Genomic DNA, 23,717 nt, shown 5'->3' with positions numbered 1-23,717 from the left:
CTGCTTGAGCCCTTTGCCATTCATACAGACCAGCATCAGAGTGACAGCCAGTCACTCTCTCAAGTAGTGCCATGCCTGCTCAACCTTGAGGCACACCTGATGACTACTATTGCTGGGAAGCAGCTAGCTCAAGTGCTGTTGAAGTCCTTGCGAGAGCATTTCGCCACCATTCTTAGACCTGATTCCCCACAGTTTGATGCTACACCAGCAGCAGCCTGCCTACTGGATCCAAGTGTTTCACTGATTCTTCAAACACCAGACATGGTACCACTGAGGAGGGCAGCACAGTCTTTTGTGCAGAACCTGGCCGCTTAGAAAAACACACCAACTCCTTCTCAGGATAAAGTCACTGTCACTCAAACTGCAGCATCGCCTACTGTCCTTCAGAAATACCGCTTCCTTGCATCCCGTATGGAGGTCAATGTGTCATTGACAAACGAGTCTGATGGAACTGATAGTCTGTTGACTGAAATTAAAAAGTATGGGGACGAGGTCAAAGACTGTGTTTTTAATGAGACATTGTTGCAGTTCTGGAGATCAAGAGAGGCTGTCTATCCAAAACTGGCCCCAGTGGCACTGGATCTCATCAGTGCCCCTGCCTCACAAGCCTTTGTGGAGTGCATCTTCTCTGTGTGTGGACTGTTGTCATCTGGCCTGAGGAACTGAACAACCACTTCTCTGGAACAGCGTGTTTTCCTCAAGATCAACAAGAAATTGTTGCTTGACTGAAGTATACCCATCACTACACACACACACAAGTGCACACAAAGAAACACACACACACTTGAACAAGCTGCTGAAATGTTGAAGCTTTGTTGCCATGATGCCACCGTATAGGAAACATTTACCATATATTAACCTGTTATCCAGTATTTTTTTTTTGTTTTGCATTGGTCGGCTGGTAAAAAGCAGTTTTTCCACCATCTTGTAATGTTATATGTCAAAAATATTGTGGTAAAAATGTGAACAAGTTGCCAGCTGAACATGTGAAACTAGACAATTTCCACACGCGGAAATCATGAGGGGGCTCGGGGGTCGGGGGTGGTGGCGGTGGTGGGGGGATGCCAGTTTGAGTCCATGTTCAGGCTGAAGCAGCATGTAGCTGGACAATGACACTGAGAAATGTTTGAGAAACACAGCAGACATGACAGGAGACTGTATTCATTAGTTTTAGTCATGTGTGACCTGATTAGCTGATGCTGATCACCTGACACCTGAGCTTCAACTGTTTGTGTTCTATACTCTGTCTGCAGCTGAGAACTGAAGAGCTGTGTGTGTGTGTGTGTGTGTGTGTGTGTGTGTGTGTGTGTGTATGAGAGAGAATCAGTTTGAATCTGTTTATTCTATCAGTAATAGGAAGAGAAGGAGAAGGAGTAATAGAAGTAGTAGTAGTATTTTTAGTAGTTGTAGTAGTATTTTTAGTAGTAGTAGTAGTAGTAATATTTTTCGTAGTAGTAGTAGTATTTTTAATAGTAGTAGTAGTTATCATAGTAGTAACAGTATTAGCAGTAGTAGTGGTAGCAGTACTGTCTCTCACACACCCAGCGTTGCTATGGACTCTCCAGGGTTGCTATGGGAGCAGAAACATGTCAGATTGATTGGGTTTACTGGACACACCTGGGACACAGAGCAGAGGGGCCGTTACCGCAGCAACGGCGCTGCACTGACACACACAGAGAATGAAACTGACACACAGAGCAGCATGAATAGGCTGAGACTGGATCACAACAGGTCTGAAAAAACTGCTAATTACGGGAAAACCATATAATATAGGTGAAAACCGAAATGACCGTGAGCTTCAGAGAGACCTGGGGAACACACAGATATAGGTTTTTTTCCCGTACTGTGAAAAATGACTGAGTTAGGGCAGTTTAAAAACAGTCGACTGACCAAGACAAGAAGGAATCCGCTACAATGGAGAGTTAATGGGGGAAAGAAGGGATGAGCCTCCAAACTACTGACTGTCATTTCACTTTAAAAAGAGCTAGGTCTTCAAACATGGGTTCATATGGAGCCCAGGAACCATGGCTACGTTTTTGGAAAATATCATTCGCCTGCGATGTATCGTTTGGCCGGAAGGGCGAGTTATTCAGAGAATTTTCAGTTGAATTTTCACTGCTCTTACACTCTAGCGTGATGACATCACACACTCTAACTCAGGAAATGTAGCCAATTTTCACTCAACCCAGGGGTTTTTGAAGACTCACCTATTGAAAACCGTAAACCCCATCCTCATACCAAGTACATTCATGTGGAGAGGACAAAAATGCCTGCGTTTTGAAGTTTAAATGAAGTCTGTAGTTGAAAGTATGGCGAAGTAGTAGGGTAGTAGTAGTAGTAGTAGTAGCTGATTTTTTCCTCTTCCCATTCATTTCTATGGGACTTTTTTCACATGTTTTTCGCGAATAACTCTGCGAAAAATTCACAAATCTCTATGAAAATAACATAGCACCCTATTCCCGATGAAACCACAGGTTTTGATGTATATTGTGCAGGGGTCTTTCCAATGGTTTGGGCCCTACTAATCGGCGAAAAAGTGGCGGAAGATGAAAAATAAGTTTAAACGCGCGGATGAACAATAGGTGCTCGTGTCGATGCCTGAGCCCCTAATTAGGGTTCATTGTTTTGTTAGAGGTTTCTACCAGTGCCTCATACTGTACCAGTTCTTTTGTCCCCAAAGAATTGTATTGTTACCTGTATTGTTGCACTAATATGTCATAAGGCTGCACCAGCATTTAGTGCCGAGAAGCTCAGTTATTAATTTATTTTGAGTTTGTAATTTTGGTCAAAAAAAGAGATCATACCTTTAGAGTGTACAGGGTTGTTGAGTTCGAATGGATTTATATTCTTTTGTTCATTTGTGTCTGTTGGCTACTTTGATTTGTACCAGGCGCATTACCTGTATCTAACCTCAAAACCTGTATTACACACATTTTGCACTTAAGACTGCTATTTAATGGGCTGTTATTGTTGTTGTGAACCATTGGTTTTTCAACAGTAACTGAATACATTTTTAAAAATGGCATCCTTTGTTGAGTTTTATTAAACACTACTTACTTTAATCTTTTTGAATCCTGCACCTGACAAAAAACCCAAAATATGAAATAAACTAAAACTAACACTGAAACTAATAATAACTAAACTAAAACTAAGCATTTGGAAAAAAAGGAAAACTAATAAAAACTAGCAAACCTGCTCTAAAAACTAATTAAAACTAACTGAATTAGAGAAAAAAAAAAGTCAAAACGAAATAAAACAAAACTATAATGAAAAATGCAAAACTATTATAACTTTGGGGTGGAGTAGGTGGAGACACTGCAGGCCAGCGAGCATCAGCCCTCGCAGGACTCACCTCCACAACAGCTTCTTCTCAGCCACAATCAGATTAGTGGCACAAGACATTAAGGAGGGTAGGAAGTACCCCAGGACACGAGTCCCTCATGTCCCTCACATTGTCACAGACACTTAACTAATACCATGCTCTTAAAGCTATACCTACCGATGTGGCATTTCTCACAGCACTTAGTAAAAGTTTGAACATGAACAACCCGCCTCCCTCCAAAGCCCCGCCCCCTTCCCGCTGCCTGAGCTCTGAGGCTCCTCCTCCTCCTCTCTCCTCCTCTCACCTGATGCGCGATGGAAACGGAGGAGGAAGCAGAGGTGGAGATCCGGTCCGTTTTGGCGTTTCCGCGGACCCCTCCCTCAGTAATCAGATGCATCATCCACCTGCCGTGGGCACGCAGCTCCTGTTCCATCAGTGGACCTGGTCTGTGCAGTACTGGGTCAGTGTCTTCACTGCCATGCCCAGGGGATGGGCGCGCGCACTGTGAACGCGCGGCCTCTGCAAATTTTCCGTGGACATCTGAAGTTTCATATTCCATACAATTATCATCCTACATCATCTTACATTTTGTGACACCATCTAATTGCACCTGTATGAGTCCCACCGTCATAAAAGCTGACCTTTATGCAGACCTGTTCAGTCCAGTACAGCTGACTTCCGGACTTTTATCTCCATCCTTCATTCATCAGACTCCCGTTTGTTCCCCTCAGTTGTTGTTTCTGTTCTTAAATCCGTTTTTTCCCTTCCACATGTGCATGTCAGTGCTATCCAAACACATCGTAGACAGTAGACTGTGGTCAGTGACAGGAGAAGCAGCGCCTGTGAAGTGTTAGATTCAGAGGTACACATATCGGATGTGAGACGGCAATAATGGATCGGATGCTGGACAGCCGTAATGGATGATTGACAGGAGGCTCAGTCAGGTTCAGCCAATTATTTTATTCAGACCGACTAAAATGATTGGTCAGACTTTTATCAGAAATATATGAGAATTAAACATTTTTTATTTTCAATACCTCGTGGATTTCTTTTACATTTTAGTTTGACACACACTTATTAGGAGCATTTTAAGATGACAAAAGAAAAGTGTAAAAATGCCACATCATACGGTATAGCTTTAACTGAATGTGCAATAACCTGCTCTACCTCCCAGTATTTTAACTAGACAATTTCCACACGCGGAAATCGTGAGAGGGGCTCGGGGGTCGGGGGGGGGGGGGCACGCTGTCGGTTCCATTCCGAGGTCGTTCACGACAACAGGTCCCGCTCGCGATCGCAAGGTCACGTCCACGTCCAGGCCCAAGCAGCGCACAGCCGAGGCAAATTTCCGGGACCGCTAGATGGCGCTATGAATCGGATTCAATATCGCTGTGTCATTTTGTTCGAGGCAGGAACAACATCAACCAGGTCAAGTTTGGTGCTGATCGGACAAAAAATGAACAAGTTACCGTGCAGGACCACTAGGTGACAGTGCTCAGCCAGATTCAGTATTATTTCATTCAGGGAAGTACTAACATACACCAGGTCAAGTCTGGTGGAGATCGGACCAAAAATGACCGAGTTACCATGCGGGACCACTAGGTGGCAGTGCTCAGCCAGATTCAGTATTATTTCATTCAGGGAAGTACTAACATACACCAGGTCAAATTTGGTGCTGATCAGATAAAAAATGACAGAGTTACCATGCGGGACCACTAGGTGGCAGCATCAGTCTAATTTAGGATCATTTCATTCAGTCAGTATTTACAGCTGCCCCCCCTTCTTAAATTCTACCTCTACCCCTGCACCAATGGAATGTGACTCCAATGACCCTTAATGATCTGTCGTTGCCACGGTGACATTCAGGCTGTTAGGGGGAGTGTGCTTGGAGTGTGCTCAGACTGCAGAGAGAAAGGCAGAAAGAGCTGTGGAATAGGTCCGAAACATCTGCTCATTACGGAAAAACCGTCAAAGATAGGTGAAAACTAAAATGATCATGACGGGCATGAAGAGCTCAAGAACACACAGATATGTTTTTCTTCCTTGTACTGTGAGAAATGTCAGAGTTACAGCAGTGTAAAAACAGTCAACTCATCAGGAAAACAATCTGTTTGTATTGATTTGAATAGGGGAAGAGGAGGGGATAGCCTCCATTCTACTGCCTGCCATTTCACTTTAGAAAGAGCTAGGTCTTCAAACTTAGGTTCATATGAAGCCCAGGAACTGTGACTACATTTTTGGAAAGAATCATTTGCCTCCTATGTATCGTTTGGCTGGGAGGACGAGTTATCCACAAAATTTTGAGGTGATTTTCAGCTGTTCTCACACTCTAATGAGATTGGTATGCCAGGAATGTGTGCTCTGTTTTGGTGTTTTCTGACAAATCTGACCCTTTTCTAAGACCCATCTATCAAAAACCGTAAACCTCATCCTCAAACAAGGTACATTTCTGCAGAGACAACAAAAATGCTTGCGTTTTAAAGTTTAAATGAAGTCTGTAGGTCAAAGTATGGCGAAGCAGTAGCAGTCAGAAAAAAGTGTTTTTTTGTGGCTGATCCCCATTCATTTCTATGGGATTTTTTTCGCATGTTTTTTGCCCATAACTCTGCGAAAAATTAATGAATCTCTACGAAAACAACATAGCACACTATTCCCGATGAAACCGCACATTCTGATATATTAATTGCAGGGGTCCTCCCAGCGGATTAGGCTGAATTAATCGGCGAAATCTTGTCCGGAAGATGAAGAATAATATGTGAAAGAGGCGCGAGCAACAACAATAGGTGCTTGGGCCCTGCTGATTTTTTCCTCTCCCCATTCATTTCTATGGGATTTTTTTCACATGTTTTTTGCCCATAACTCTGCGAAAAATTAATTAATCTCTACGAAAACAACATAGCACACTATTCCCGATGAAACTGCACATTTTGATATATTAATTGCAGGGGTCCTCCCAGCGGATTAGGCTGAATTAGTTTTGTTTCAGAGCATTTAATTCATTGTTTGTAATCGGGGTGTGAAGGGGATTTTAAGCAATATAGTAAAAAATGCTCCAGGAAACATCTCGCACCCACCTTTAAGTGTTGCAGGAGCAACACTAAAAGGATTGTAATGGAATTCAGTGCCGTAACTGAGGCCAACCTTATTAAAGTGAAGTCTTTGCTTTGGTTCCAAAAGTGGGCACGTTACTGAGGTTAAATTGTATTCTTTTTATTAGCATATAATTTTTTTAAAAATCACAGTTTTAAGTAATTTGAAGCATTGATAATGTTAATTTTACTCTGGTTTATAAGGGGCGAAACCCCCCAGGGCTCTGCCTCTGGACCCCACCATTCCCCTGCACCCAGTATTTTTCATATTTTTAAGTGTTTTTAAATTTTATGAGCGAAGAACAATCTCTTACTGATGCAAAACTGAAACCAAGTGTTTCTTGGAAATAGAAATCATAAAATTATGGGTAATACGACCTCATGCCCTTCAGCCGTTTAGTGTTAACAGTGTTAATATTCTTCACTAACATCACATTCTCTTGTCCTCGTCTTTCACTATCACTGTGAAGTAATAAACTGTTTAAATTCAATGTAAGTCGATTTGTGGTAAGACCTTAATTTTATTCTGTCATTGAGAAACAGTGTGTTTGACCACACTGTGTTATGTTTGATATTGTGAAAATTTCTGATGAGCGATAACTCAGGAATAGCCAGGTCTTTTGTTTCATTTATTATGGAAATGATCAGTGTAAAATAACTATAATACTGGTAGGTCTCAGAGCATCTGTATATGTGTGTGTGTGCATGTGTGTGCACACAGATCTGAAAAATTGAGACATTTTTAACTGGCCAGTTTGGTATTTACATTTGAGGAATAGTCCCATCTCCACATTAAATACCTCGGCAAGTTGATAGGACCAATTATTTTGGGAGATATTAGTCATTTTGGAATACAGTAGCCTTACAATCATATTGTTCAGTTGACCAGAAGCACAGTACCATGTTGCATGACGGGAAATGAAGCTAAAAACAGGAACAATGCATTTACTAGCTTCAGTACCCAGATATCGGTATCAATATGACCTGTGGTTCCCCACGTGTCAATGCGCTAATGCTGTATAATAATTCAGTGGTCATAGTATTTGAAGTTAGAGTGGTCCCATCCTTTGTCTACCTCCAATCCATAATACATAGTAGATGAGCTGTCTTTGTAAACCTTCAGGTACAGCTAGATAAGTAAAAAGTACAGATAAAGTAAACTGCCCCTGTGGAGAAATTAAACCTCTGCATTTAATCCATCCTAGTACACACAGTGAAGACACTTGGAGACATGCTCCAGACCTAAACCACTACCTCTGATGCCAATTGGTGTAATGAAAAATTATTGCTAATGGTTTCAACTCTGTCTATTTTACATGATTTGTCTGACATCAGGTAGCTACGTCACTGGACCTGTATGAAATGTCCTTATAGAAGTGTTGAAACATACTCTCACAATTGATGTGTATCTTGTCCGTAGACAGGCTGTAACCAGTTCTGACTTGTTACCTATTAAGTTTCACCTAAGTGACTCATTTCCTCTTCCAGTTTCCTATAAGTAACTCTGATGTTTTTGTCTCACTGAACCTCAGAAACAGACACTCTGGTCACTGAATGCACCTTTCTTAAAACTCATGTAGACAACTTATCTGAGTAAACCTCTATCTGACCCACAAAACATTTTTCCATTGTCACAGCCCAGCTTTTCATTTTCATGTTGTTTATCTAGTTGCTCTACCTCTAGGTGCTGTAGCTGCTGTGTCTTCAGAAATTACCTGGGCCATGTCTATAAAGAACACTTTCAGCCTCTCATTCCCTGGCACTCCTTACACTGCACAGGCTTGTCACAGTCTTTGGGAACATGGCTAGATGATACACAGCACCTGAAACAGATGTGTTTTTCCTTCAGATATGCTTTTCTTTCATCCAGTGCTTTGTTTCTGAAGCCGTGACACTTTCTCAGTGGATGTGGCTTGTTATGTAGAGGACACTGTTTGTCAAGATTATCACCAGGTTGGGTTGCTGTAGTGCCGCTACTGTTGTTGCTGTCTGCTGAGACTTCAGTCCTTTTCACAGCAACTGATGTTCTCACCTGGTTGCTGGTGAGGGTACTTTTTTCTGTGTTGGCAATGCACCATGATCCTCTTATGCTGGTGAAGCTGGGGTCATTGCGTGTTTTTGCTTGTTCACAGATGAAGTTTACGAAGACTGAGAACGATGGGTATGGAATCCTGTGTTGTTCTTTATAGCGTGATCCAACAGTAATCCACTTTTCTTGTAGTGTGTGTGTGAGTTTCTGGACTATGGGGCTGACTCCGCGTGAGGTGCTAGCTACAAACCTGTACACCTGCTTAGAAAACATGGGAGAAAACATTTGTAGCAGGTAGTTTGTTTGCTGTCGAGTTGCTCCCTTCAGAGTCACAGGAAGACATGATTCAGCTTATTTTTCAGTCCCTGAAGACGCAACTGCTGTGCAGTACAGAGCACTCTGTGATCCTATTGGTCAATGTCAACTGTCAGAACCTGTTGTGAAGACTTCAAGGCCTGCAGAGCATTCCAAATATCTCCACTGTTTGCTTCATGTTAATACGATGCATGGACCGTTGGGAGTTGGTTCGGACTGGGACTCTGAGTTAGTTTGACGACTGGACTCCGGCAAACTTTTGTGGATGAGTGTGGAGAGTGCGAGGCCAGGATCCACCACCAGCAGCCAGCTACCACACCAAGCCAGGATCTACCACCAGCGGCCAGCTACCAGGCCGGGCCGGGATCTACTATCAGTGGCTAGCTACCGGGCTGGGCCAGGATCCACCGCCAGCAGCCAGCTGCCGGGCCAGGCCAGGATTCACCACCAGCGGCCAGCTACCAGGCTAGGATACACCACCACTAGCAGTCAGCTACCAGGCCAGGCCAGGATCCATCACCACTAGCAGCCAGCTACCAGGCTAGGCTAGGAGCTACTACCACCAGCAGTCAGCTACCGGGCCAGGCCAGGAGCCACCACCGCTAGCAGCCAGCTACCAGGCCAGGCCAGGAGCCACCACCACTAGCAGCCAGCTACCAGGCTAAGCTAGGAGCCACCACCACTAGCAGCCAGCAATCAGGCCAGGCCAGGAGCCACTACCACTAGCAGCCAGCTACCAGGCTAGGCCAGGAGCCACCACCACTAGCAGCCAGCTACCAGGCCAGGCCAGGATCCAAGCTAACACAGGAAACATGGCAACTAAGAAGCTTGCAGAAGACATGGAAGAAGCTAAGAAGTCTTTGAACTTTATGTCTGAGGAACTAAGCAAGGTGGCAAAACAACAGACGGGACTACTGGATTTAATTGAGGAAATGCGGAAATTGAAGGCGGTGATCAGGGAAAAAGACAAGAAAATAGACGAACTGGAAAGAAGAGTAGAAGATTTGGAGCAGTGCATAAGGATGGATGATCTAATGATAACAGGACTAAAGACAAACCATTGCACTTATGCAAGCATCACAGCAGGTGACAAGGATGGTGAGGATGCATCAAACACTGAATTACACTCTCTGGAGGAACAAGTTATTAAGTTTTTGAACAGCAAAGATATTCCTTTACACCGTAAAGATATAGCTGTTTGTCACACCTTACCCCAAAAACAGAGTAAGAGGCCAAACATTATTATTCGTTTGGTGAGTAGAAAACAGAAGATTGAAGTTCTTAAGCATGCAAAAAAACTTAAGGGTACAGGGGTGTACATAAATGAAAATTTAACAAAGAGAAATGCTGCAATTGCAAGACAAGCAAGAATCTTGAAAAAGGAAAAAAAAATCCAAGACACATGGGTAAGAAATTGTAAGGTAATGATAAGACTAAATGGTACTCCTGAACGGGCGAAAGTGATTGTTATTAGAGATATAACTGAGCTTGATCAATACAAATGAAAATGAAGAACAAAGTAGAGAGGTGGACCAGTGGAGATATGTCATATCTGATTTTTGCTGTGATGGAGCTATGAGGTCAATTATTGTTGGGGATTGAAATATGAGAATGTGTGAATACACTGAATTTAAGTCTTTTGACTTGCAAGATCACAAACCCTATGTTTTAGAGAATGATATTGATCCAGAGACCCACTTCTACCAGAGCATTAATACAACATGTAAATATTATTCAGAAGACAAGTATAAGTCTAAAATTAAGGGTTTTTCGGTGATTCACTTTAATAGCAGGAGTCTTTATAGTAATTTTGATAAAATTAAAGACTATTTGCAACAATTTCAGCATAAATTTAGTGTAATAGCAATTTCAGAGACTTGGCTGAGTGATGAGAAAGGGTTACATGATGAATTAGAAGGATATGAAATGGTTTGGCAGAACAGGGCCAATAAAAGAAGAGGAGGTGTGGCCCTATTTGTATTAACTGATTTGAAATGTAAGATAAATGGTGATTTGACAATTGCTATAGACAATCTAATGCAATGTGTAACGGTTGAAATTAAGATGGAAAAACACAAAAACATATTTCTTAGTTGTATTTACAGGACACCGGGGTCATGCATTGAGAAATTTAATAAGGATATTACTGATTTATATGAAAAATATTGTGATAAGGTGATTCTGGTTTGTGGTGACTTTAACATTGATTTGCTGAAATGGAATGAACTTGCAAAAACGGCAGAATTTGTAAATACTATGTTTAGTTTGAGTTTTCATCCTGTAATTACAAAACCAAGTAGAATCACATTGGAAAGCGCAACACTGATTGATAATATTTTTACAAATATTATTGATGGTGAGATAACAAGTGGTCTATTTCTGACTGACATAAGTGATCATTTACCAGTTTTTGTAGAACTGGAAATGAACAACAAATTATCTTTAACCAACTATAAGCAAAAACCTTGTCTGGTTAGAACAAAGTCACCAGAAGCAATTACGGCCTTAAAGGAGGAACTCATAAATTATGACTGGCATGAAGTTTATGTAGATGATGTTAATGATTCATTTAATGTTTTCTTAGGCATATTCCTGACATTGTACAACAGACATTGTCCTGTGAAAGAATATAGACAAAATTTTAAAAAGAATAAGAAACCATGGTTAACTAAGGGATTGGAAAGGGCTTGTAAGAAGAAAAACAGGCTTTATTGGGAATTTCTGAAGCACAGAACGAAAGAAAAAGAGAATAAATATAAAAGATACAAAAACAGATTAACAGCAATCATAAGAACACATAAAAAAGCCTATTATGATCAGTTGTTAGAAAAACATAAAAATGATATTAAAGGCACTTGGAGAGTGTTAAATGATATGATTAAAAAAAGTAATAAAAAGGATTTTTCTACATATGCTGTTAAAACTGGTGACACTGTGATGGAAAAAATTGAGGACATTGTGAACGTATTTAATGACATTTTTGTTACTGTCGGTCCAGCTTTGGCAAAAGATATTACCAAGTGGGAAAAGGATGATAAAAACTTTGATTTTGCTATTAAAAACAATAATTCAATGTTTCTTGGTGGAGTTTGTGAAAGTGAAGTGTTGGAAGTGGTCAGGAAGTTTAAAAATAAAAAATCTACTGATAGAAATTCCATTGATATATCACTCATAAAACAAGTGATAAACAGTATCCTTCAACCATTCACTTATGTATGCAACAAATCATTTCAAACAGGCACTTTTCCAGAAATATGAAAATAGCTAAAGTGATTCCGATTTATAAAAATGGTGATAAGCACATGGTGTCAAATTATAGACCGGTGTCACTGTTACCACAATTTTCCAAAATTCTTGAGAAACTGTTTGTAAAGAGGTTACATGACTACGTAGATAAATATAGGATACTAAATGATCATCAGTACGGATTTAGGAAAAATCGATCAACATCTCTAGCAGTTATGGAATTTGCAGAAACTATAGCAACAGCGGTGGATCAGAAACAGCATACTGTTGGTGTTTTTATTGATTTAAGGAAAGCATTTGATACAATTGATCACTCAATATTACTCCGGAAATGTGAAATGTATGGTATAAGAGGTGTGGCACAAAACTGGTTAAAAAGTTATTTACAAAATAGGTCTCAGTATGTATCACTTGGAAATACAAATTCACAACTTAGAAAAGTAACATGTGGGGTCCCACAAGGTTCAGTTCTGGGTCCTAAGTTATTTATACTTTATCTAAATGATATTTTTATGGCATCTAGTAAGTTAAAATTTACAATATTTGCAGATGATACTAATTTACTTTATTCAGGAGCAAATGTGAAACAAATATTAGAAACTGTGGAGAAGGAATTGATCAAGTTAAAAAAAAATGGTTTGACGTAAATAAGTTATCACTTAATGAAGATAAAACAAAATTTATGGTTTTTGGTGGTGCTAGGGTAAATTATGATATAAGACTGAAATGTAATGAAATTGAAATTGAAAGGGTGTATGAAACAAAATTTTTGGGAGTGATTATTGACCATAAACTCTGTTGGAAACCACAAATAGAATATATCAAACGTAAAATGTCCAAGGCTGTTGCGATTCTTTATAAAACTCGAGACTTGTTAAACAAAAAATGTTTGCATATATTGTATTGTTCACTTGTAATGCCATATATGTCATATTGTGTGGAAATATGGGGCAATGTGTATAAAACTAATATAGACCCGATAATTAAACTCCAAAAAAAAGCTTAGAGTCATAAACAAAGCTGGCTATCTCCAATCAAATAATCCACTTTTTGTAGAATCTGGTTTATTAAATTTTTTTGATATTGTATATTTAAAAACAATGGAATTTATGTTTCATGTTAAAAGTAAAAATCTTCCTGTTTGTATTCAGAAAAATTTTAAGTTAAGAGAAGGAAATTATAATTTAAGAGGGATGTTTGTGTTTGAAAAATGTAAAGTAAGAACAAACGTTAAACATCACTGTGTTTCTGTTATTGGTGTCCAATTATGGAACGAATTGAAGGATGAAGTGAAATTGTGTAGTTCACTGTTGAGTTTCAAAAAGACTTGAATTTGTCAAATTCTTAAGGGCTATGAAAAGAATATGATTTCAAAGTGACTTATAACACCGAACGTAGTATAATTTGTGTTTAAGTACTAATCTGCTGCAACTTCAGGTGTGGACTTGGAGAAAGGATGGGAATAGGAGAAGCAGAAATAAGCCTCTGGCTTCAGCTTCTTCCTTTTTCAGTTACAAATTGTGTTAATTTTGTGTTTGTTTGTTTTTTTAATATGCATGTGTTTTGTATTTAACTGAAATTTTGTATTTTTTGTGTTTTGTATTTAACTGAAATAAACATTCATTCAAAAAGGTGTTAAAGTAGGAGAGACCAGGTAAGTACCCATCCTCCTTAGCTGCTTCAAGCTCCATGAGAATGTCTCCAAGTTCCCTTAGTTTGTGATTATCCTTAACTGAAATTTTGGGAAAATCTTCAACCTTTTTGATGAGGGCATTCTCGATCACCTCTGGTGAGCCATAAACATCTTCCAGTCTATGCCATAACATCCTCAGGCCTGAGGTTGGATTGTGAATGTGTACTGCTCTGATTCGTTTAGCTTGTTCAGACGACGATGGTCCAAGCCATTTGCACAGCAGATCAAGTTCCTCTCTAGCAGAGAGCTTTAAGTCATCAGTTGAGCTAAGAAAAGATGCTTTCCAGGCCCAGTAGTTCTCCGGCTTGTCATCAAACTTCAACAGGCCTGAACTCACCAACTCACGTCACATCAGGTACTTCCCTAGGTCAGTTGTAGCCACTGCATTGGATGGGCTGATGTTGTACATAGGGGATGAATGTGTTTGATATGGCTGGGGAGGCTCGTATTCATTGCTCATATAGCTAATGTTACAGGGAGATTCCCTGTAGCTGTATGGTCTCCTCTGTGCAGTGTTAATGTCCTGACATGAGCTCCAGGTGGCGTCTCCTCTCCAAGAGTGGCGTGGAGCCAGTAAACTCATGGTCACTGATTTCACTCGATGGCATATCACCCATATTTCTGTGGTTCTTTGCTTCACCGTTGTCCTTAGTAAGCTGGCGCACTGGTGAATGTGAGGTCATGGGTGGCTTTGCATCAGGTGATGTGGCTGTGATTGAGTTCAATGTGTTGGCTGTTACACTCTGATAGGACTGATGACCTGGATGTTGAACAGGAATCACTGTAGTGTTTTTACCATACATTTCAGCTGGGGTCCAAGGCAGCATGGTGCTTTTTCTATGCTGAGGTGGGCTCCTTTGTTCATATCCTTCAGCAGCTGCCTCTAGTAATTCAGCTTCTGCTTGTGCGGCTGCTGCTGCCTTTTTCATCCTTAACTCATGTAAATTGGCTTGTAGTATGGCTTGCTGCTTTAACATCTCTGCCTCTTGTTTAGGAAATGCTAGCTCTGCACGTGTGGCTTCGGCTTTAGCTCGTGCTTTCAATGCTAGAGAGCTAGCTACAGACAGCTTGCTGGCTCATGAGCAGCTGGATATTTGTGATCCTGATTCCAGTTCCTCAAAATCCACATCTTCATTGTTCTGTGTCATGATGATTGCTTTGTGTTTATTTTCTATTCACAGGAAGGAGGAACGTTGGCTATTAGAAGAGCTGTCTTTTTACTACTCTGCCCCTGCTTGTGTGTACAGTGACCAGCATGGCAGACAGACAACAGGCCTCCCAAGAAAAGCCGGACACCGAAAATTCTCTCCAAAGCTTTTACTTGAGATTTTACTGTAAAACTGCAACATACATACAAAACATGTCTCAGTTACTGTTATGTTCTGACGCACTTCTATTTTTCCCCCTTTGTCTTTTGTGGTTTTTTTGTTAATTCTTACTTGACACTTTTGGGTAAATATTGCTCTATGTTTTTTTTTTTTGCCTTGATAACATTTTTGGGCAAAATATGTATTTAGTATGTCTCTTCAATAGATGGCTAATTGGTTTTCCCGCTGGCTGAGCCTATAAATTGGACCAGGGCTGGGCTCTTGCTCTCTCGCCTCCTGTTCTCTCCACCTCCTCCAGCGATGCCGGCGTCCGGAGCGCGCACGTTGAGGCGCGCATCCGCTCCACTCGTCCATGCAGGTTGCTCCACGCAGGGTGCTCCACGCCAGCGGGGTTTTTGTTAGCTTTTTGTTAGCTTATCCTTTTGTTTGACCAGGTGGATCCGGACGTCCTGTTTTCGTTTTTCCTTTCGTTAGGGCTTATATTTTGCAGTTTGCTTTATTTGATAGGGTAGCGGTGCGCTGGCAGCTTCTACGGCCCTGTACAGGGTTGGCCTGTCCAGCGCACCGTCCTAATGTTTAGTTTGCCGGTCCACTCTGGTCTTTTCTTTTGTTACTTTGGGCACGGGGTTTAAAAGGGGTTATTAGATTCTGCTTCATTAGAACCATGTTTGGTACAAACGAAGAGAATAGCAGAAGAACAAAAAAAAAAAAACTAACTGCAAATAAATAAAAAAAGTTTTTCTAATTATACTCCTTGACTCCCGGTGTCCTTTGTAAATATGTTTCACCCTTCGGGTTGTAACAGTTACGGTCATTTCTCCAGCACATTAACATAGGATTATACAATCAAATGAATAAGAAAAGACCGCTAGCTCGATGCTAACACAAATGGGAAAACCCATAGACATGCTAACGATTAGCATTCACAGATCAATTTAAGATTAACGTCTTTTAATCCAGCAACAAAAGTTCACATCAGAGACAGGTTCAACTATTCATTATCATAACAACTGAACATAAAATACTCACAGACAAACGTTCTTTCTGGCCATACAACAGAATGAGAAAACGTGTCTGCTGTTTCCTTCCCATGTTGACACTGACTACGGCAACACCGAAAGTACAAAACACACACAAATGCAACTCACTACGACCACCAGAGGGCCCCCTTTGCTTACTTTTAACAACAGAACATCACAATAACGGTGAGGGAAAACATGCATCTTGTCTCAAAAAGCAGAACCACTGAGTTAAAATAACTCTTTTAGTTATAACTTTTAATCAGTGGAATTAATCAAATCTGTATAAAAAAAAGTAATAAATGTAAGCTTGCTTTTATCAAAGAAAATGTATTTGTATGTGTTATGGCAGCAACATTTCTACATTTCATAAATATTTATGAAGGCTAACCATATTTAATTACAGTACATTGACCAGTTTTCCAACCAGAGACTTCACATCATGTACAAAAAATGTTGACTTGTTATTGTTAAGTTGCAATGAAACTAAAGCGAATACGGTGTATCTTTTTTCTGCTGAAGTTGATAATTTGCCAGAATAATAAGCTATTACAAATGTTTACTTAATGCTTTGATAATACAAGTCTCAAAAAATATGTACGAGTTCGTATAGGATGCATTAAAATTTCAGATTTCTCACCATTTAGTGATGATGGAGTCGATCACTTTATTCTACAAGCTCACCTTTAATCAGTCATCAGTTTAAGTTCCTTAATTCACTGTTACTTAATATATTACTTGGTATAGACCCCGGTTGTTGGACCCTCAAGTTTATTTGAGACACTTGCTTGGCCTTCCTTATTAAATTTGAAGACTTTATATTTCCACAAATAATCACCTTTGTACATTTTTTTTATTGAACGTCATTTACAACATTGAGAACATTAGCTATATGTCATTATATCTTGTTACTGATAAAGACTGACAATATTAACTATCATTACTTTCAATCTTTAACCACTCTGTTTCTTATTATGTTTTCGATACTTTTTTGTACAGCTGCACAGTAATTTAATTACTGTTCATGTATATACTGTACTAAACAAATCACTTTATTGTTGTAATTACTAATGTTATATCTCAACAGGATAAGGTATACTTGAACAAAATTCTCTGGCAGATATCAGGTAAAATTTTGAATATCTACTCAGATTTCAAAGTTTTATAGACAAAAAAATAATTACAATTAAAAGATAGAATGAAACATGGCTAACATCCTCAATGTTGTAAATAATGTACAATAAATGGTGAATATTCTTGTATGTACAGCTACTGGTCCATACCAAGTGATATATGAATTAACAGTGAAGTAAGTTACATTGATTGATAATCTATTGAAAGTGAACTCACTGAATTAAGTCAGAGTAACTTTATTAATTAATGGTGAGCAACACAAGTTAGTGATACAAATTCATCCATCAGAGGCCTTTCCAGTGACACTGCAAGATTATCATTAATGAAGAGGGAGGCACAGATGGTTTATGAAGAACTCTGCCAATTTTGAAAAGTTTGAGGTCAGAAAACATAACATTTTTTACAGAAATATCAATAGAGAGAGTTGCTGGGTTGATGCAATGTGAAATTACTTAATATTTAATAATCTACGTTTTTGTATAACCGTGTTGAAAAAGGCGTATCAAATTTGTTACAGCAGGTATATGAGTCATGTAACTCTACATCAGTCAATTGTAATTTTGTTGCTTTTCATGCATTATACATATCAATACAGTCTGTTGAATATCTCAAGTAAACTAATTAAATGTTTAAATCTCATAATTCACTACATTTAGTGCAACAAATTTAGATATGGGTGCTTCTATGAAACTGGGTTTATTTTGGTATCTGGTACTTTGCCAGCTTTGTACACCCAATAATAAAAGAGAAATGTAAACATATTTCCCCCAGGATGGCCCTAATGATGACCTAACACAAATGCAAAAAAAATTATGCTCTTGCTCTGAACCATCCTAAAATTAATGAATTTATAATGAACTGGGGGCAAAAATAGGACCCAATTATGGACATTAAATTTCCCTAGGTGACAGTGCATTAGATGTGAAAACGTGTGTAAATGGACTTATATAGACTCTAAATAAAGACACTGTGTTACATGTGTCAATCCTAGTGGTTTTTCTAATCCACACATGGGTTTTTCATCAATCTCAGTCACATTCCACGTTTGGTGTGGAACCCATCGTGTCCACTCGTGGTACATGTGGAACCTGAACATTTAAAAACAAATAAATCGCCAGTGATTTCGCAACAGCAGTCATTTTTGTAAAACACTCTCCCTTGCATATTTACTTTGATTCCCAAACTGTACCCGTGAGAGAATAAAAAGATATATATAAAATAAATAGTAGCGTGTAATTTTCCTGTCCTTTTTACCATGTGACATGCAGATTTTTGTATGCACGTGTCAAATTAAATTGTGTTTTATCTGAAAAATAGTTTATTTTATCTCAGTAAATATTTATTTTTAAAACAGACCAAAAGTGCTTCCAAACTTGCTTCGTAACATACATCTCCATCTGGGTTGAATTTTTTTGCCTCTCTGTCCTGCTTTTAGGGACCAGTTTCATAGACGCACCCATATTCAACTTGCTGTATCATGATGATTGATGACTAGGTGGGTGCAGAGGTTGCGCTAGACATTTTTATTGTCCGTCATTTTGACGGACAGGGTCGTAAAAATTCCGTCATAACGTATTATTATCCGTCATTTCAAATTTTTATTTTTTAATGATAAAAAGATATATTTAGTAGTATTTAATGTTCAAAAACATTTCAATGATGCAGCAGCTGTAGTTGCTGCTGGCTGATAAACCAACGTGATATCACGACTCGCATAATTATATACGCCACTTATAATTGGTGTGTTATGCACTGAGGGTTAGGGTTCAGGTTATATGAACCAGAGATCTACACACAAATTGACATGCCATCAAATAACACATGAAAGGTAGAAAATGCGTACATATAGCACACCAAATGCCACTGGCGTATTCCTTGCTTTTCCGTCATCCTCCACCGCATCCGTCCCTCTTTTTTCACCGCGTTTATTAATGACATCGAATTTAACTGGGTTTTCTAAAATAACTAAGGAGACTCGGCTGTCTTCACAGTTTGCGCAAGAAAAGTAGCATCTAATTTTTGCTAAAGTCAGCAAAACAACAACACAAGACTGGACACTGACTGATTAATGTTCACACTCACCATCAACTGGACAGGGGGTCTACTACAGGTGGACTAACGGTGAATCATGTGACTGCAGTACCGCTGTTGTATTCAGTGTAGTTGTGAACAGTGGTGCTGTTGGTTCTATACAGGTGGATGCTGTTATGGACTGTTTGATACCTCGTTAAGAGAGACAGACAGACCAGCGATTCTGCGAACAGGTTCTGTTCACAGTGTTGTGTGAAAACTTTCTTTGGTAGTATGAGACTGGTGTGTGTGTGTGTGTGTGTGTGTGTGTGTGTGTGTGTGTGTGTGTGTGTGTTCCTTTAAGTGCGAGAGCGGTGTGTGGTGCGTGCGTGAACGTATGGTGTGAGTGGTCGAGCAAGGTGAGGGAGCGGCAGTTTTGAGTATGAGTGTGTAAGAGGACAGAAGGAAAAAGTGTACAAACATCGATATACTGTGCATAAAGAAAAGCTGCTGTCTTCCACTACCGGCAAGGGAGTTAACCCGACATCGGCCCTGGAGGAAATCTGCCCTGTGCTCGCTGACTACGGTCGGACGAGCCGAGCAGGAGACGTTAACAGTAGATTACCCTCAGTATTTGAATCTGTCAAGATGACGGACGGCCTTCAGAATTTTCCGTCATTTTTTAAAAAAATCCGTCAATGACGGAATATTTTCGTTTAACGCGACCTCTGGGTGGGTGTTGTGATGGTACCATTGCTAGTAACTTCCTTTTTCTTACTGATTTTCACTAAAAACTGACCAATTTTGAGAAAAAAGACACAATAACCTATTTTTGTGTGTGCATGTGTGTTTTAGATGAAAAAAAAAAATACAGTGTTCAAGAAGCGTTAAAATTATTATGCTATGATTATAATGATATGATTATAAGCTCGCATGTGTAGTTAGAAATGCTGAGTGCATCTCTGTCAGAACAAGGGCATGAACTGTTTTCAGGCCTACCACCATGCAAAATAAAAAGTTTGTGAACCACAAAATTTGTAAAAACAAGTGACATGTTATGTCTTCCAGACTTCCACCACGCCAGTTCCACTGGTGGATTTCTCACTACTGCATGGTAGTAGCACTGGAAAATGGTATGTTTGGAATTACCAATTTGTTAGACATGTTTGTGTTATATTATGTTTTTATTCATTCAAAAATAACAATATTTGAACATTGACACATATGATATGAAATATGATACAAATTGAAACAAAAACATGGACATTTTGAAATTATTATTTTTTTGATTCTTCAGAAGGACAAATAAAGACTCCAGTTTCTCAAAAACAACAATATTTGAACATTGACACATATGATATGAAACATGATACAAATCGAAACAAAAACATGGAAATTTTGAATTTTTTTTTTTTTTTTATTCTTCAGAAGGACAAATAAAGACTCAGGTTTCTCAAAAACAACAATATTTGAACATTGACACATATGATATGAAATATGATACAAATTGAAACAAAAACATGGAAATTTTGAAATTATTGTTTTTTTGATTCTTCAGAAGGACTAATAAAGGCTCCAGTTCCAAAGAACTGGAATTTTCTGTCAGTGATTTAATGGTTCAGGTTTTACAGGGTTAAAGTACATTCTGTTCCAAATTATTACCCATCTTTTGAAAACTTTAGTTTACTGTTATTTTTGTTGTGGGAGGGTGTCCGTATGATGATGTCATATAGTACAGGTTTTGGCAACTATATCTGGGCACGTATGTAAACCTGCAAAAACATGTACAGCTCAATGGCTTCCTCAGGAGTTGTGGGTGGATGAAGATAGTTTTCTGCCATGGCAAGGCAACAAATGTCGAAGACATCTTTATGGCAGGGATATGGTCCCCTCTGAAGGCAGTCCTCCCGGTAAGCTTCTATCTTTGGTTGGGACACCTCTTTCAGACACTCCCGGGCACCATATAGTTCTGGCAAGGTGTACATCATTACTGGACGTCCTCCTGGAGACACAGCTCTTTGGGACGGGCGGATTCTGTGGGTGTTCCACATATGAACAACTTCCTGCAGTTCTCTCTAAATGCAAAGAAAAGAGGGTAAAGTGAGATAATCTGTCCAAAGGATTGCTAACTGCAGAATAAAAGCTTTTCGTCATTATATGGTCATACAGTTTAGTAAGCAGGAGCAAATATTTTCATCATACATCTTAAAAAAACTGTCTGAAGGCAAAACCATTACAGAAAACATCCCTCCTCCCTTAACTTCTGTATGGCACTGTGATATCTCACTAAGAAAAGAGCTGCACATACTGTTAATGGCCTCTGGGCTACAGCTAATCCACATAAAAGCAGTCAATGCATGTCTTGCACTTAAACAATCACCTACCTGGAAAAAAAAAAGCATGCAAAACAATGGAAAAGGCTCAAATACAATTAACCTAATCTAACAAATAAATACAACAGGAGCATTTCTCAAATTATTTACTTAAGAAAATATAATATACCAAAATGTGTTAGGAAAATGGTTCTGAGGTATTATACGTAATAGCATAAAATGTGCCATACTATGGGCCTTCTCTTGTGTTTTCACTGAATTATGTTTTTGGATTGATTTTGCAACTGCATTAACATGTATGTTGCATTGGATGTTATACATTTGTAACTGATTTTAACTCATTTATCAATGGGTTGGTAGTTAAATCTGTCAACATTCTGTTTTTAATCATGAGACATCCACACTGTCTAGTGAGGACAATATGTTTTTTGAATATTGAGATTGGGAGCATTTTCTCATCACACAAAGGAACATTCCATCCTTCAGTTTTAGCACCAACATTAAACATCAGCGCATCTTAAGATATTTGGATTTTACTGGGGGGGGGGGGGTACACTTAAGTTTATTGCCACACTCACAACAGATGGACAAAAACAACATAAACTACACAATACAAATGTCTAAAGTAATAGTAATACATTACTTACCTCTATTATTTCAAGACATGAGAACTGTATCAGACTTCTGTCCAGGAAGTCACCAGAGAAGTGGTCGGAGTCTTTGAGGTCTTCAAATGTGTTCATCCAGAACTGCAGCAGGGATGAGATCTCACTGTGGCCTGTGGCTTACTTCCGGTGCCTGTGGCACCTCGTCTGTGGCACTTCCGGTGGCTGTGGCACCTTGTCTGCGGCACTTCCGGTGCCTGTGGCACCTCGTCTGTGGCACTTCCGGTGGCTGTGGCACCGCTGCCAGAGGTGCCGGTGCCTGTGGCTCACTATTTCTGGTGCCAGTGGCTTATTTCCAGTGGCTGTGGTACCACTGCCACTGTTCTATTGGTAAAGAGCAGTTTACAATGGCTAGCGCATCATACAACTATACAATAGGGATGAGATCTCACTGTGGCCTGTGGCACCGGTGCCTGAGGTGCTGCTGTAGTCTGTGGCACTTCCGGTACCTGTGGCACCTCGTCTGTGGCACTTCTGGTGCCTGTGGCACTTCCGGTGGCTGTGGCACCGCTGCCAGAGGTGCCGGTGCCTGTGGTTCACTGTTTCTGGTGCCAGTGGCTTATTTCCAGTGGCTGTGGTACCGCTGCCACTGTTCTATTGGTAAAGAGCAGTTTACAATGGCTACCGCATCATACGACTATACGGACGTTCAAGCCAGGCATGAAGTACATCTGTTTGTTGGTTATGGAATGGGAGTCAGGCTAATAATGCAGACGTAAGTTTGTTCATGAATATAGACCAGATTTTGTTGAAACGAGTACTTTTGAGATTGAGTGAAGCGGACATTTTTTCAACTGAAATGTCGTTAAATTAAGATTTTTTAAATTTTTTTTTTAAGATATGAGTTTATTCCCTCAATAGTATGACTTTTATTCTCAATATATCACTTTATTCTCATAAAATTATGACTTTTTGTGTTCGACTTTATTCTCATGAAAATACAGGTTTCATCTCGATATTTTACGACTTTATTCTCGTCGTGACAAGTGTTTTTATTTTCTTATGTGGCCCTAATATACCGTTGTAGTTAACAGGTTCTTCCAGTGTGGAATATTTAGCTGATTTCTGGTTTTCCAGTGGAGAACGATTGTCTTCTTTGCGACAGTTAGGGCTGTGAATAACATTGTTTTAGTCAGTGTAATGGTCTATTAGGGGGTGGAGGATGGGTTAAAAAAAAAACTGATTGTTTTGATTTGGTGCTATATAAATAAAATTTGATTGGATTTGACCAGTATCAATTATTTCAAATTTATTGTGTTCCTTCTGTCTTCTTCTTCTTGTCATGCGCTCAGCCATTGATTATACCTTGTTCTTTTCATGACAAACTGCTCCTTTTTCCCCCTCAAACATTTTCCATTGCATATCTATGACATTGGATTGTATTAGGATTATACAGGCCCCAGTTTTCCCAAAAGGTTTTATTATTCACGTTTTCGTTAAAGGGTTGCCAAAAAATAGTGGGAAGAATACGACAATCACCGTGCAAACACAACAACGAAGTCAGTGTTTATAACATGTGAATCTGTTAGCGCAA

General features: G+C 39.5%; 1 protein-coding gene across 1 annotated transcript in view; it reads right to left on the bottom strand.

Annotated features, from left to right (window-relative positions):
- Window positions 1-23,717, bottom strand: part of LOC115420054 (CD276 antigen-like) — a 65,802-nt gene that overhangs the window by 30,427 nt on the left and 11,658 nt on the right. The window lies entirely within an intron of this gene.

This window comes from Sphaeramia orbicularis, chromosome 5 (assembly GCF_902148855.1).
Source record: "Sphaeramia orbicularis chromosome 5, fSphaOr1.1, whole genome shotgun sequence".
NCBI lineage: Eukaryota > Metazoa > Chordata > Actinopteri > Kurtiformes > Apogonidae > Sphaeramia > Sphaeramia orbicularis.
This window is presented reverse-complemented; position numbering and strand designations above follow the sequence as displayed.